Source organism: Rhinopithecus bieti, unplaced genomic scaffold (genome assembly GCF_001698545.2).
Source record: "Rhinopithecus bieti isolate Rb0 unplaced genomic scaffold, ASM169854v2 scaffold_41082, whole genome shotgun sequence".
Classification (NCBI taxonomy): domain Eukaryota; kingdom Metazoa; phylum Chordata; class Mammalia; order Primates; family Cercopithecidae; genus Rhinopithecus; species Rhinopithecus bieti.
Window position 1 is genome coordinate 1609771 of NW_016817890.1, and position 9962 is coordinate 1619732.

Consider the following 9962-nt stretch of genomic DNA (forward strand, 5'->3'; position numbering starts at 1 on the left):
CCCGAGTAGCTGGGACTACAGGCGCCCGCCACCTTGCCCGGCTAGTTTTTTTTTGTATTTTTTAGTAGAGACGGGGTTTCACCGTGTTCGCCAGGATGGTCTCGATCTCCTGACCTCGTGATCCGCCCGTCTCAGCCTCCCAAAGTGCTGGGATTACAGGCTTGAGCCACCACGCCCGGCCTAATTTGTATTGTTAATAGAGATGGAGTTTTGTTGTATTGGCCAGGCTGGTCTTGAACTCCTGACCTCAGGTGATCTGGCCACCTCAACCTCCCAAAGTGATGGGATAACAGGCGTGAGCCACACCGTGTCCGGCCTCCATTTTAGAACCAAATCAGATCACTAACAGGCATCCTTCAGCCATTTAAGAATACGATTAGCATGGCTATGTTCTTAAAGACTTAGGTGTGAGGCTTGCTGAGGAGAACACAGAGAGTCCCCCAGTACCCACAGGTTGCTGGGCATATTAGCCATGTTTGAACCAGCTTCCTTTCACAGAGGACTTAGCTGTCATGTGGGGCTGGAAGAGGTCCTGGAAGTAACCGAGGATTTCTGGCTGAGGCTACCCCCTGGTGTTATCCAAAGGCTTCTGGACTGACCCCAGTCTCCGACCACCTGATGGAGTGTCAGCAACAGGATCTCCAACTTTTCTATCGTAATCCCCTCCTTTTCTGTCCATGACTGCCATGTCTCCTATCCTTTCTGTGTATGCAGACAGCACCTCCTCAAGCTTGCATATGAAATCCAGTGCATCCACCACTGACCAGCCTTTTCCTCTCAGAAGTCCCCTCTCTCTCTCACTAGAGAAGAGAGCTGTTTTCCTTTCTCTTTCTCTTACCTATTAAACTTCAGCTCCTAAAAACAAACAAACAAACAAACAAGAAACCAGGCACGGTGGCTCACACCTGCATTCTGGGAGGCTGAGGCAGGCGGGCCATTTGAGGTCAAGAGTTCAAGACCAGTCTGGCCAACACGGTGAAACCCCATCTCTACTAAAAATACAAAACAATTAGCTGAGTGTGGTGGTGCATGCCTGTAATCGCAGCTATTCGGGAGGCTGAGGCAAGAGAATCACTTGAATCTGGGAGGTAGAGGTTGCAGTGAGCCAAGATCATGCCACTGTACTCTAGCCTGGGTGACAGAGTAAGACTCCATCTCAAACAAAAAAAGAAAAATATAAAAATAAGGCCAGGCATGGTGGCTCACGCCTGTAATCCCAGCACTTTGGGAAGCTGAGGTAGGCAGATCATGAAGTCAGGAGTTCGAGACCATAATGGCCAATATGGTGAAATCCTGTCTCTGTTAATAATACAAAAATTAGCTGGGTGTGGTAATGCACACCGGAAGTCCCAACTACTCGGGAGACTGAAGCAGGAAAATCGCTTGAACCCGGCAGGCAGAGGTTGCAGTGAGCTGAGATCGTGTCATTGCACTCCAGCCTGGGCAACAAGAGCAAAACTCCGTCTCAAAATAAACGAAAAAGAAAAAGAAAACCCAGATCTAGACTAGTCCTATATTCGATGGTCAGGAAGACTGAGACTCAGAAATACATCAGTGACTTGAGTAAGATCACACAATGAATGGGTAGGAATCTGTAGATGTGATTTGGTGAGCATTACAGGTTAAGTAAGTGCACCAGACTTAGAAACAGACAGACCTGGGTCTCTGGTACTGGCTTAACCACAAAACTCTACAACTTGGATAACTTCTCTGGACCTCATATCTCTTCTGTAAAAGGAGGCGTTTACTTTACATTTCTCTGCTGTAAAATCTCTTCTAATCCTTCATGTCCAGAGGTTCTAATTCGGTACTTTGTGTGCCCTCCTCTCACAGTGCCACCTCGTGGCTCACTATGAACCCTACATCTTCTCTTCCTGAATTAAAATCTTTGTCAGAGAGGATAGAAACCCTTGTGAGTAATGGTGGACCATTCCCTTACTGTGAGTGATCTGGCTAACAGATCCCACTCCGATCTACTTTCCATGTGTAAGATGTGGGCATCACTTCAGTGCTGATGCAGCTAGAAGATGTCTCAGTGCTTTTCCTGACCACTTGTCACACTCTGCATTCACAGAACCAGGGTTTTGTGACAGTGCTCTGGGTGGAGACGTATCTTAATTTTCATTTTAAAAGTTTCCTCCTGGCCCGGCGCGGTGGCTCACGCCTGTAATCCCAGCACTTTGGGAGGGCAAGATGGGCGGATCACCTGAGGTCAGAAGTTCAAGACCAGCCTGGCCAACGTGGTGAAATCCCGTCTCTACTAAAAATACAAAAATTAGCCAGGCATGGTGGTGGGCCCCTGTAATCCCAGCTACTCAGGAGGCTGAGGCAGGAGAATTACTTGAACCCAGGAGATGGAGATTGCAGTGAGCTGACATGATGCCGCTGCACTCCAGCCTGGGCGACATGGTGAGACTCCATCTCAAAAAAAAAAAAACAAAGTCTCCTCCTGTCCGGGCACAGTGGCTCATGCTTGTAATCCCAGTACTTTGGGAGGGTGAGGCTACCCGCCCCAGCTTGGCTAACAAAAAATCCCATCTTTACTAAAAATACAAAAAGTAGCTGGGTGTGGTGGCAGTCGCCTGTAATCCCAGCTACTTGGGAGGCTAAGGCAGGAGAATCGCTTAAACCTGGGAGGAGGAGGAGGTTGCAGTGGGCTGAGATTGCACCACTGTACTCCAGCTGGCGACAAGAGTGAAACTCCATCTCAAAATAAAATAAAAGAAAATAAAAGTCTCCTCCTGCCCTGTGTCTGGTCTGTGGCATGACACTCACCTCCTTTGCCAGGCCCCAAGTTTGATTTATGTTTTCTTTCTCTGAACACAGCTCAGCTTATGACCAAGAGAGGAAATGGCAGGAGGAAGGCCATGAGCCTGTTAACCTCAAGCTGGGGAAAGTGCCAGAAAGACCCCAAGGTCCCTAACCAACAGCTCTGTGACCTTGGACAAGTAATTTAATTTTCTAATCCTTAGGTTGCATCATGGAGATAAAATTACTTGTCTCCTGGGTAGTTCTGAGAATTATAAATACAGCTATGCGGGCCAGGTGTGGTGGCTCAAGCCTGTAATCCCAGAACTTTGGGAGGCTGAGGTGGGCAGATCACGAGGTCAGGAGTTCGAGACCAGCCTGGCCAATATGGTGAACCCCATTTCTACTAAAATACAAAATTNGGGAGGCTAAGGCAGGAGAATCGCTTAAACCTGGGAGGAGGAGGAGGTTGCAGTGGGCTGAGATTGCACCACTGTACTCCAGCTGGCGACAAGAGTGAAACTCCATCTCAAAAATAAAATAAAAGAAAATAAAAGTCTCCTCCTGCCCTGTGTCTGGTCTGTGGCATGACACTCACCTCCTTTGCCAGGCCCCAAGTTTGATTTATGTTTTCTTTCTCTGAACACAGCTCAGCTTATGACCAAGAGAGGAAATGGCAGGAGGAAGGCCATGAGCCTGTTAACCTCAAGCTGGGGAAAGTGCCAGAAAGACCCCCAAGGTCCCTAACCAACAGCTCTGTGACCTTGGACAAGTAATTTAATTTTTCTAATCCTTAGGTTGCATCATGGAGATAAAATTACTTGTCTCCTGGGTAGTTCTGAGAATTATAAATACAGCTATGCGGGCCAGGTGTGGTGGCTCAAGCCTGTAATCCCAGAACTTTGGGAGGCTGAGGTGGGCAGATCACGAGGTCAGGAGTTCGAGACCAGCCTGGCCAATATGGTGAACCCCCATTTCTACTAAAAATACAAAAATTAGCTGGGCGTGGTGGCGGGTGCCTGTAGTTCCAGCTACTTGCGAGGCTGAGGCAGAAGAATCGCTTGAACCCGGGAGCTGGAGGTTGCAGTGAGCCGAGATCACGCCACTGCACTCCAGCCTGGGTGACAGAGTGAGACTCCGTCTCAAAAAAAAAAAAAAAAAGAAAGAAAAGAAAAAGAACTACAGCTATGCACTCCTGGCCACTGCGCCCGGCCAATTGTCCTTTAACATTTATAATTTTACCTGTAACAACTGTGAGGTGGATATTAATGTTATCCCCATTTTACAGTGACACGCCCAAGGTTGTATCACTAAGAAGTTGCAGAGGTGGCTTGAGCTTGGGGCATCCTGACTCAGAGGCTGCCTTCTTTTTACTCCCCAGCGAGTTTTCTAGACAACAAGTCTAGAAAGATGGGTCTTGAAGGGTGAGAGGCATCAGAGAAGCAGAGAAGGATAGTTAAGCAGTGACACCAATCAAGAAACGGAAAAGGGTGGAAATGGGACCAGTGACCACTGGCAGTCCTCCAGGTAGGGAGAATGCCCTGATTCTATACCCTAAGATACACTAAGGACCCCTAGACCAGCCTAGTTGGACAGAAGTCAGGGAGGCCTTCCTGGAGAAAGCAACATCCGAGCTGAGACCTGAATGATGAGCAGGAGTTGGGCAGAGCTCCCAGGCAAAATAACTATCAGGAGCACATTTGGGGAACTGGAAATAGTTCAAACAGGCAGGAGCAGAGTATGGCTAAGAATGAGACTGTGGTCAGATGGGGCAGGGCTTTGTAACCCACATTAAGATCTTGGACTGGCCGGGCGCGGTGGCTCAAGCCTGTAATCCCAGCACTTTGGGAGGCCAAGACGGGCAGATCACGAGGTCAGGAGATCGAGACCATCCTGGCTGATACGGTGAAACCCCATCTCTACTAAAAAATACAAAAAACTAGCCAGACAAGGTGGCGGGCGCCTGTAGTCCCAGCTACTCCGGAGGCTGAGGCAGGAGAATGGCGTGAACCCGGGAGGCGGAGCTTGCAGTGAGCTGAGATCCAGCCCCTGCACTCCAGCCTGGGCAACAGAGCGAGACTCTGTCTCAAAAAAAAAAAAAAGATCTTGGACTTTATCTCAAGCCACTAAGGACTCAATGCTTTGTTTACTGAGGCAATTTAAGCTTTAGACCAATCACTGATTGCAATGTGGAGACTGACTGGCCGGGGCCATACTGGACGCAGGAGGCTGGTGAGAAATTTGATGCCATAACCCAGGGAAAATAGGAGGGTTGCCTGGTAGAGGGGGCGTAGCAAAGATTGGGAGATATGAGCAGATTTAGGAGATATTAAGAGACAGAATGGAGGCCAGGCATGGTGGCTCATGCCTGTAATCCCAGCACTTTGGGAGGCAGAGGTGAGAGGACTACTTGAGCCCAGGAGTTTAAGACCATCCGGGGCAACAGAGTGAGACCCTGTCCCAAAAGAGTTTTAAAAACAGGCAGAGTGGACTGGAGCTGGTGATTAGTCAAACGCTGGAAGTAGTGGGGAGTTGTGGGGCAGAGGTGGAAAGAATGAAGGAGGAGGTGAGGATATTTTCCAGTTCTTGGCTGGAGCAGCTGGGTGGGAGGCTGTATCAATCCCTGGGCTGGGGAAGATGAGGGAGAAGTCCCTGAAGAGAGGACAAAGGAGCAAGACTTTGAGGGGTAAGACGAATTTAGCCCCTGAGGGAAGCAGGAGTGTCAAATACTCTTAGTGAAAGCCAGCTGAATTTTCCCTTTGTATTCGTTCAACACAATTCCAGCACTTTGGGAAGCTGAGGTGGGTGGATCACTTGAGGCTAGGAGTTTGAGACAAGCCTGGCCAACATGGTGAAACCTCTGCCTCTACTTAAAATACAAAAATTAGTCAGGCATGGTGGCACAGGCATGTAATCCCAGCTACGCACGAGGCTAAAGCAGGAGAATCGCTTGAAGCTGGGAGGTGGAGGTTGCAGTGAGCCGAGATCGTGCCACTGCACTGCAACCTGGGTGACAGAGCAAGATTCTTTCTCAAAAAACAAACAAACAAACAAAAAACCCACATATTTGTTAGGGGCCTACTATATGTCAGGCACCAGTCCAGGCATTGGGAATACAGCAGTGAACAAAACAGACCAGGTCCTGTCCTCATGGAGTTTACATTCTAGTGGGTGGAGATAGAAATAAGCAAAGAAATGTCTGTAAATATGTCAAGGCATGGTAGGTGCTATGAAGACAAATTAGACTGATTATGAGGCTACACATGGAGGTTGTTCTCAGGCGCATCCGTGTGAAGAGACCACCAAACAGGCTTTGTGTGAGCAATAAAGCTTTTTAATCACCTGGGTGCAGGCGGGCTGAGTCTGAAAAGAGAGTCAGGGAAGGGAGATAAGAGTGGGCCCGTTTTACAGGATTTGGGTAGGTAAAGGAGAATTACAGTCAAAGGGGGGTTGTTCTCTGGCGGGCAGGAGTAGGGGTCACAAGGTACTCAGTAGGGGAGCCTTTTTTGAGCCAGGATGAGCCAGGAAAAGGATTTTCACAAGGTGATGTCATCACTTAAGGCAAGGACCGGCCATCTTCACTTCTTTTGTGGTGGAATGTCATCAGTTAAGGTGGGGCAGGGCATTTGCACTTCTTTTGTGATTCTTCAGTTACTTCAGGCCATCTGGGCGTATGTACGTGCAAGTCACAGGGGATGGCTTGGCTTGGGCTCAGAGGCCTGACAGTTGTTATTTGGATAGGGTGATCAGAGAAGTCTTCTCTGATTTTTAGGCAGAGACCTGAAAGAAGGGAGGAGGGACACATGCAGATACAGGGACTCACCCTTTTGGGCAAAAATAAGGGCGTGGCTTTGAGGTCAGGGGTTCTCTCCATGCAGTAACCACTCCAGTCACAGCAGGGGTCAGAAATGGGCGCTGAATACCCTGAAAGGAATAAGGATTTTACTGTAAAATCATTTCCTTCTCCCCTGAAAGATGAAATTCCCCAAGAGCATTTTTAAACCTATGCAGTCTTCTGAAGACTTAAATTGGTTTTGCTCTTTGCCAGCTTGGTCACATACTGGCTGCATAAACCTGGGTACATCCCTTACCTTCTCCAAGCCTCGGTTTTCTCATTTATAAAATGGGTATACTAATATAGATTTACCATGAGGAATAAATGAATGTATGCATACCGTGCCTGGCACAGAACAGACTGTTTAATAATGTTAGCCTTTTGTTAACAACCAGGATGGAGAAAACTGGATTAATTGGGGTGTGAGAATCTAATTAATTCTAGCCTTGAACTCTCATTGCCGCTATTGCTGGCAGAAAAAAAGTACACAAACACATTTATTCCCCTTCAACTCCTTTTTCTATCCAACTTCCTTCCCCCCAGCTTCTGACCTGGACATATGTGTGGTTTCAAGAAGGCCCGTTGAAGAGAGAATTGACAATTCTCCTGGTGGCACAATATTCTGGTTTAGTCTTGAAGCCCCATCTTCTTCTGCTCCTGAGCCCCCTTCCTCCACCGATGGACTGGACTTATCTCACTGGGGGAGGAGAGAGTGAGCAGAGCGGGTGTGGTGGAAGAGATGACTCAACCTAGAACTTGTGGAATTTTGCATAAGGCTCCACCCTGCAACTCCCTGCCCAAGGGGTCTCTGTACTGGGTCGGTGGAATGGTGCCAGCCCTTACCAGGTGTGGCATGTTGAGATTCTAAATGTTGAGCCTCATCGGTAGTCTCAACTATTCAAGAGGCTAAGGCAGAAGGATCACGAGCATAGGAGTTTGAAGTTGCAGTGAGCTATGATTGCACCATTGCACTCCAGCCTGAGCAACAGAGCGAGAATAAAAAAGAAATGTCAAGGGCCAGGCGGGGTGGCTCACACCTGTAATCCCAGCAGTTTGGGAGGCCAAGGCAGGTGGAGGCCAGGAGTTTGAGATCAACCTGGCCAACATGGTGAAACCCCGTCTCTAACAAAAATACAAAAATTAGCTGGGTGTGGATTACAGGGCACACACCTGTAATCCCAGCTACTCTGGAGGCTGAGGCATGAGAAACATTTGAATTTGGGAGGCAGGGATTACAGTGAGCCGAGATTGCGCCACTGCAGTCTGCGCGACAGAGACTGCTTCTCAAAACAAACAAACAAAAAAAGAAATGTTGAATCTTTAAAGACACCTGAACCAGGCTGGGGCAGGTGTGGGCAGTGGAGGTGCTCATCTCTATGCTAGTGACTCTCTATGTCGTGCCAGAGCTAGGCCTCTGGAGGCAAAGAAGTAAGAGCATGTGGAAGGGAGGGGCAGGGGGTAGTGGGAGGGAAGGATCGAGGGAAGCTGGACTGTGTGACCTTGGCTGAATCACTGTGTAATCAGGCCACACCCTTGTTCAATAGCCTTCAATGACTCCCCATGCCACAGGATAAAGTCCCAAAAACTTAACCCTGATCCAACCTAAGATTTCATTTGGCTTGCTACTCTACTCCACCGCTTCCCCATGCTTCCTGAAATGCAGCCTCAGAGGTCTCTGCTTGGTCTCTTTTCTTTTCTTTTTTTTTCTTTTTTCTTTTTCATTGTTTTTTTCTTTGTTATTCAACCAGAGCCAAGTCAGAATCTTTTTTTTTTTATTATTGCCTTTCCCCCCGGGCTTCCTAATATGATACACACAAAATACAATACCTATGTTTAATAAACCTTTTATTTGGAATACTTTTAGATTTACAAAGATATTCAAGGGAGCTGGGTGCAGTGGCTCACCCCTGTAATCTCAGCACTCTGGGAGGCTGAGTTGGGAGGATTCCCTTGAGGCCAGAAGTTTGAGACCAGCCTGGGGAACATAGCGAGACTCTGTCTCTCTTTTCTTTTTTTGAGTCTCGCTGTCACTCAGGCTGCAGTGCAGTGCTGTGGTCTTGGCTCACTGCAGCCCCCACCTCCTGAGTTCAAGCGATTCTCCTGCCTCAGGAGGGGAGAGTAGCTGGGATTAGACGCCCGGCTGACTCTGTCTCTTGAAAAAAAAAAAAGAAAATTAGGAGCCGGGCACAGTGGCTCATGCCTGTAATCCAAGCACTTTGCAGAAAAAGCCTAAAGAAGAAACAAAGTCCGCTGGGCGCGGTGACTCACACCTGTGATCCCAGCACTTTGGGAGGCGGAGGCGGGCAGATCATGAGGTCAGGAGACCCAGACCATCCTGGTTAACACGGTGAAACCCCGTCTCTACTAAAAATACAAAAAGTTAGCCAGGCGTGGTGGCGGGTGCCTGTAGTCCCAGCTACTCAGGAGGCTGAAGCAGGAGAATGGTGTAAACCGGGGAGGCGGAGCTTGCAGTGAGCAGAGATTGTGCCACTGCACTCCAGCCTGGGCAGCAGAGCGAGACTCCGTGTCAAAAAGAAAAAAAAAAAGAAGAAGAAAAAGTCAGCATTATTTTACCATTTAGGGGAAAACTTCCTATCAGAGTGGTCTAAGGATGGAATAGGATCCCTGTAAGTCTGTGCTTCATTCACCAGCCCCTGTGGCTGATGAGCACATGAAATGGTCTACATGGAGATGATTTTTTACATTTATTATTTATTATGATGCTGACTATTTTTGAGACAGGGTCTTGCTCTGTCACCCAGGCTGGAGTGCAGTGGCTCGATCATGGCTCACTGCAGCCTTGACCTGGGCTCAAGCAGTCCTCCCACATCAGCCTCCTGAGTAGCTGGGACTACAGGCATATGCCACCATGCCCAACTAATTTTTCTATTTTTTGTAGAGACAGAGTCTTGCCACCTTGCCCAGGGTGGTCTTGAACTCCCAGCCTCATACAATCCTCCCACCTTGGCCTCCCAAGTGCTAGGATTACAGGCATGAGCCACCACACCTGGCAAGACGATTTAATACAAAAAAATCTCCTTAACAATTTTTTATAATCATATCATGTTGAAAGATAAAATATTTCAGATTTGCTGAGTTAAATAAAATATATCATTAAAATTAATTTCACCTCTTTCTTTTTACTTTTTTGTTAGTTACCAGAATGTGTTCAATTATATACATAGCTTGTGTTAGATATATTTGAGCACTGGGTGGATTTGGGTGTAGCCTGGTGGGTGGTGGTAACGGAGTTTGGATTAGGTGATTTTCTTTTAATTATTAAAGAGTATGTTTTGGCCGGGCGCGGTGGCTCAAGCCTGTAATCCCAGCACTTTGGGAGGCCGAGACGGGTGGATCACGAGGTCAGGAGATCGAGATC